At 49.5% G+C, this 6,235-nt stretch overlaps 1 pseudogene; it reads right to left on the reverse strand.

Annotated features, from left to right (window-relative positions):
* Positions 1-1,692: 1,692 nt before the first annotated feature.
* LOC123084504 (probable polygalacturonase) lies at positions 1,693-2,552 on the reverse strand (annotated as a pseudogene).
* Positions 2,553-6,235: the final 3,683 nt, after the last annotated feature.

Below are 6,235 nucleotides of genomic sequence, written 5' to 3' on the forward strand. Positions count from 1 at the left end.
GTATTTAATGAAGAGAGAGGTGCTTGTGGTAACTAGCTAAGTTACCGGAACATCACACACTCCAAGAAACAATGAGTCTATAACCTAATAAATACATCGTTGCATGACACTACATAGATGTTCCTACCCACTATGGAGGTAGTAACATAGTCTAGGGAAGTGTGTAAGTTACTAGCTTATGTTTTTGCCCATTGTGACCAGCCTAAGACCACAGGTGTCTAAGAATCACATCAAGTGTAAGATTTGCGGATAAACACAGGGATAAAAAGGCCCAAATCATGTCTGGGACAGAACATATCAACAATCAACAGAAGCTTCTCATACCAAAAATGCTTCTGATAAACTGCTTGTTGAGTCACCTGCATCCGATGGTGTACTTGACCAGGCATCACTTTTTTTCTTTTTGCTGAGCCACCTGTAAAAATATCTCTTTTTTTTCTTTTTGCTTGTTTGGGCTGTTTGGAGAGGGTTGGAGAAGAGAAGACTACTCAACAAGGCCGAAAAAATATCCCAGCTTTCAACATGCAGCAATTTATATTTGTTTCCATTTCTGCTAAGCAAGTTCACTATGCTAATTAGCGCTAAAAATCAACGAATGGCTGCCAAAGCCTTCCCCACATGGCCACGTTCATCAGCCCAAGACGACAAATGCTAAAGCTGCCAAAGACCACGTTAAAATCATCTCCCACTCGCAGCAGGAAGCACATCACTCCTCTTTCTTTAGTCCCACCTCGCCAACCGAAGAGGCGTCCGACCAGCTTAAATACCCGTCTCCACTCTCTTCACTCGCCGAGCTCAGTCACGAGAGCTTGTAACCCGAGTGGGGGCATTAAGGTGATGTGGACGCTGTTGTAGCGCTGCGGGCCTGGTCTAGGTGTGCTATTGCTGGCCCGCCCGTTCCAAGTTGCGTAGTGGACCGCCTGGGGCCTATGCGAAAGCTGGGCCTCACGGTCCATAATGTGGCAGGCACAGCGTGAGGCTGGCTTCACAGAGCAGCGACAACTGCCCGCTTCCAACGGTGGAAGGATAACGGGCCGCTGCACTCGTAGGCCACTTGGGCCTTGCAGCCTACTCCAACGGACCATCACTTTTTTTTTCTTTGTGCTGCATATGAGAGTATTTTCATTTTTTGTGTTGCACGTAAGACGTTTATTTGCTTACTCTTTTGACTTGAGTATAAATTGTGAGTTTTTTCGCTAAACATAGAATGTTTATTTGTTTACACTTTTCACTCTTCATTATAAATTGTGACTCTTGAATATAATAATAAATTATTATTTTTTGCTGCACATAAGAGGTTTATTAGCTTACTCTTTTCACTCTTGAATATAAATTGTTAGTATTTTTTGTGTGCTCGATACAAGAGGTTTATTTGCTCAATCTTTTGACTCTTCAACATAAATTGTGAGTATGGTGGTGATTGAGATGTCGACTTGGTATGGTTTTTGGTATTCTGGTTCACCTTTGATCTTTTTATCCGATAATAGGCAACAAAGCAGAGGTTTGACGGTCTGCCTTGCAATGCCTGCGATAAACACTGATGAACAAAAAAAGTGACAATTCTAAATTTGTAACTCTGTATGCATTCACACAGTAAGTTACCCACAACAACTTTCTTACTTCTAAAGTTACCAAGGCAGCCACTCGACAACACGCTCCTTATTGTTACGGTTCTCACTTAGAGACCTAGCCTCAACACTTGGTGCAACAAGAAGCTGGATACTCACTATATATGGCAGGCGCGATGGAGTATGAGCACTGCTGCACAGTGATCTGGTCGACGGCGACCATGTCGGTGGGGAACGGGCAGGAGCCAGCGTGGGTGCCCTGCAGTGGGGCACATGGCGCTGGGGTGACGCCGGCCAAGACGCCCTCGACGTCGGCGCAGTTCCACGACACCTTCCTCTCCTTGGTCATCTCGGCGCGCGGTGACGTTGGCCATGCAGATGCCCTTGAAGGGCGCGCCCTGGATGCCCTGCATCCTCGCCGCCTCCTTCCAGACGCCGGTGGCCACCACATCCTGGTAGCTGATGTCCTCGAGGACAGGCATGGCCGTCTTGTTCGTAGCCGTCGTCAGGCAGGACATGTAGTCACTGGTCATCAAGAAGACGCGCTTCATGCCGTCGAGCCTCATCCGGCGCGCGTACACGTCGCGCACATACGCGCAGTGGCCGACGGCCGTCTTGATCTGCACCGCCGACTCGGTCCCGACCGCGGTGATGTCCTCGGCGCGCACGTCCCGGAGGCCGCCCGACATCTCACTATCACCGCGCTCGTCGGCGAGACGCAGGTGAGGCGGCACACCACGATGTGCTCGCTGGGCATGCCGACGCGATGCCGCACTCGTCCCAGCCGCTCTTGATGACCATGCAGTCGTCGCCGGAGACGACGTAGCAGTCCTCGATGCGCACCTGGGAGCACGAGTCCGGGTTGATGCCGTCCGTGTTGGGGGACTTGGTGGGCGCCAGCATGGTCACCCCGGACACCGCGATGTTGCACGCTGGCGAGTTCACCAGGGTCACGTTGGAGATGAAGACGCCGTCGGTGTGCATGAGCTTGCCGTACTCTTGCTAATTAGCACTCGTTCCAAAACCACCGAATGGCTGCCCAAACTATGTCCACATGGCCACATGGGGACGTTTATGAGCCCAAAACGACAAAGGCCGAAGCCAGAGGAGCCCACGCTAAAAACGCTCCGTTCATTCCAGCAGAGGCACGTCACTCCACTTAGTTTAGTCCCACCTCGCCAACCGAGGAGGCGTTCTACCAGCTTAAATACCCGTCTCCACTCTCTTCATTCGCCGAGCTCAGTTACGAGAGCTTGTAACCCGAGTGGGGGCATTAAGGTGATGCGAACGCTGTTGTAGCGCTGCGGGCCTGGTCTGGGTGTGCTACTGCTGGCCCGCCCGTTCCAAGTTGCGTAGTGGACCGGCTGGGGCCTATGCGAAAGTTGGGCCTCACGGTCCATAATGTGGCAGGCACAGCGTGAGGCTGGCTTCACAGAGCAGCGACAACTGCCCGCTTCCAACGGTGGAAGGATAACGGGCCGCTGCACTCCTTGGCCGCTTGGGCCTCGCAGCCTACTCCAACGAACCATCACCTTTTTTTCCGGTTATCTTTTTTCCGACCATCAAGATGGTGGTTGTGAGGTTGAGTTTCGCCTAGTTAGTGTTACACTCTGTTTAACATTTTTGTGTTTTCGATCTTCTTGTTACACTCTGTTTAAAAGAGGCTAGTTTATTAGAATAGACTAAGCATTATTTATACTCCCTCCATCCGGAAATACTTGTCATCAAAATGGATAAAAGGGGATGTATCTAGATGTATTTTAGTTCTAGATACATCTCTTTTTACCCATTTTGATGAGAAGTATTTTCGGACGGAGGGAGTACATCCTTGGAGATGTGCCTTTCCCCTGGCATCCTCCAGCACCAGGACAAATACGGCAATGAAGCAGCAGTTTGGCAGCTTGCCTCGCAAGGCCTATGATAAACTCTGATGATTACAACAAAGTGACCCTTTTGACTTTGCACTTTGTACATTTGACTTCTGAAGTTACCAAGGCAGTCCGTCGACAACACGCTTCTTACTGTTACAGTTCTGACTTAGAGACCCAATAGCCTCATCACTTGGTACAGCAAGAAGCTGAATACAATATGATTGAGCTACTATGTCTCAGCCTTTATCATAATGTCTTATTTCATCACTCACACTCAGCTTTCCTGGTTCATGGGATGCAAATGATTAGCATAAATGTTTTTTTTTGAAACGGAGGCAAAAGATTTGCCTCATCGATTAATTAAGAGAAGAGAGTTATTCAGTTAATTAATGGAAAACCGGGCGAAAACCAATACAAACAAATCACATGCGGACTACTCCCAAAGGCTAAAACCTCAAGATCGCACTGTCGACCCTACAGACATTTCCAACAAACAACAGACCCAAGCCCACACGCATCTACATCGCAAAGGAATCCCCAAAGAGAACACCTCGGATGTAGACAAATGACCCCCCAAAAACCACGATGATAAGCTAAACCATGAGGACGGCCCATAAGACCAAGGAGCAACCATTAAGCAGCCGCAGACGCCTTTCCTAAGGCATCACTCTTCTTGTTTTTGCTTTTGAGAGACTTCTCCACCTTTTTGATCTTGTCTTTGTTAAACTTTTCGGTTAGGATGCATGCAAATGCTTTACCAGACCCAGGGCTAGCCGCCTCCAACTTAGAGAGCAAGCTGCAAAGCTCTTTTGCAAAGAGAGCATCGGAACAAGGTGCCAACGTGTTTGTCCCAACAACATCTCCACCTGGGGGCACCACATGCCCAACGGTCACAGGCGAGCGAGTGACCGAGGCATCCAAACCTGCACACACCACAAAGTCAGTCTGGCTAGACTCCAAGGGCGGTGGTGAGGGTGTCGTGGGCACCGCCAAAGCCCCTAGCAAGCCTATCTCCTTCGGAATCGCCGCCGAAAGAGGTGGAGTGGACTCCTCACATAGCACGGTCAACTCATGCATAATCTGTAGAATTGGAGCCGCAACCTCAACAATCACTTCACCCCCAACGTCAGTCGACACCATATAGCAGGGCCTAGCACGAGGAGAGAACCCTCCATAGAGGTCGACTTCCTCTCCATCTGCAGAACCAACCTGAAGCTCGGGAAGTAGAGACCCAATCGGCACAACCTGAAGTTTACCAAGAGCAACCTTCGTCCTTGCCAAGACACTCTCAACACGCACAAGACATTCGCGAAGCTCAACGCAAAGTAGCTCAGCCTGCTGCTCAAGGACGGGTTGTAATGGCACATCAGCTTGGATGACGGATGCAGGCGGTGGAGCAACACATGGTTGCGGCATAGCCTCGTCGACGGGTTGCTTCACACGACAAAAGCGAGCAATGTGGCCGAAACGGAGGCAATTCTTGAATCCCTGCAAGAATGTGCTTGATGACCCCGACACAAACACCGGAAACATCTATCTCTCAGCCATGTCAGAGGAGGCAGCCGTGCATTGAAGGTAGGGCGATGAAAATCCGGAGGAGGCGCCGAACGACGCCCCTTCGAGACGAGCTGCCAGCCCCCCAGCTCATCCCCGCGCGAGCGACCGCACAACACTCAACGGTAGGTGCGTCATCACGACGAAAGCATCCACGCCAATCCCCCCAACCAGGGCGCACTGACAGCTCAACAAAAATGCAGAGGTCTTATGACCAATCACAGGAGACAGCCATGCCTTACTTTTTCAACAAAAGGTTGACCAAAAAAATCGCCTTCCATGGCTACAGTAGTACAGCACAGGTGCTGAGCCAACCACCAGACTGCAGCACCCACTTCATCAGACAGGAAATTGCAAATGATTAGCAGCAAGCATGAGACAGGAACCTTCTGACAGCCCCCAATTAACAAGCACAATCACACAATCAACAACCATAATCACATATGCTTCTTCAATACTCTGGATCTGGGGACATCACAGGTTGGCAACCATTCTCTGCTCTGCACATATGCATGACACATGTACTAGACACCACAGGTGTCCAAAATTGGCAAATCATTTGGCCTGGCAGGTGCATAGTGTTTCAAGAGTCAAAGATTTGCAGATAACACAGGGACAAACAGCCCCAAATCATGAATGGAACAAAACACATCAACAGAAGCTTCCCATACCAACAGACAGACACTAGAGTCTACATACAGAGTTGCATTTAAAAAATGAACATCATCCAAATACAGTCGATGACAAAGGAGCAACAATCTAGCTGGCATGTCTTGGAACCGGACAGAACTCCCTGAAGCCTTATAAATAGACCACCACGCAGGGAGCAGACATCAAGCATAAGTGCAAGCAAGCAACCAAGGAAGCTCACAGAAAGTCATTCTCCTTCACCACCAAAACAATAAGCTGCTGTCAAGAAACTGGGCTAGGCCGGATCATCCGGGCCTTGAGCCGGACATCCGGGCCGGGGGTCGTGAATAGTCCGTGTTTTACTAGGTTTTGATGATTTGGACGGCTAGGCAAGTCCTTTTCTTGTACGGGAAGTCCACCCGCCTCTTATATAGACAAGAAGTGACGGCCGATTGAACAACAACACACAATCGATCAAATCATCTACCACTTTTTATCTTTTATCTTTTCTCCTTAACCCTAGTTCTTCTTCTTTCTCGTTCTTCGTATGTTCTTCTTATTGCAGGGCGGCGAACCTCGAGGCCCTAGGGGCGATCAGGTCGACCTAGGGCA

Source organism: Triticum aestivum, chromosome 4A (genome assembly GCF_018294505.1).
Source record: "Triticum aestivum cultivar Chinese Spring chromosome 4A, IWGSC CS RefSeq v2.1, whole genome shotgun sequence".
Taxonomy (NCBI): Eukaryota; Viridiplantae; Streptophyta; class Magnoliopsida; order Poales; family Poaceae; genus Triticum; species Triticum aestivum.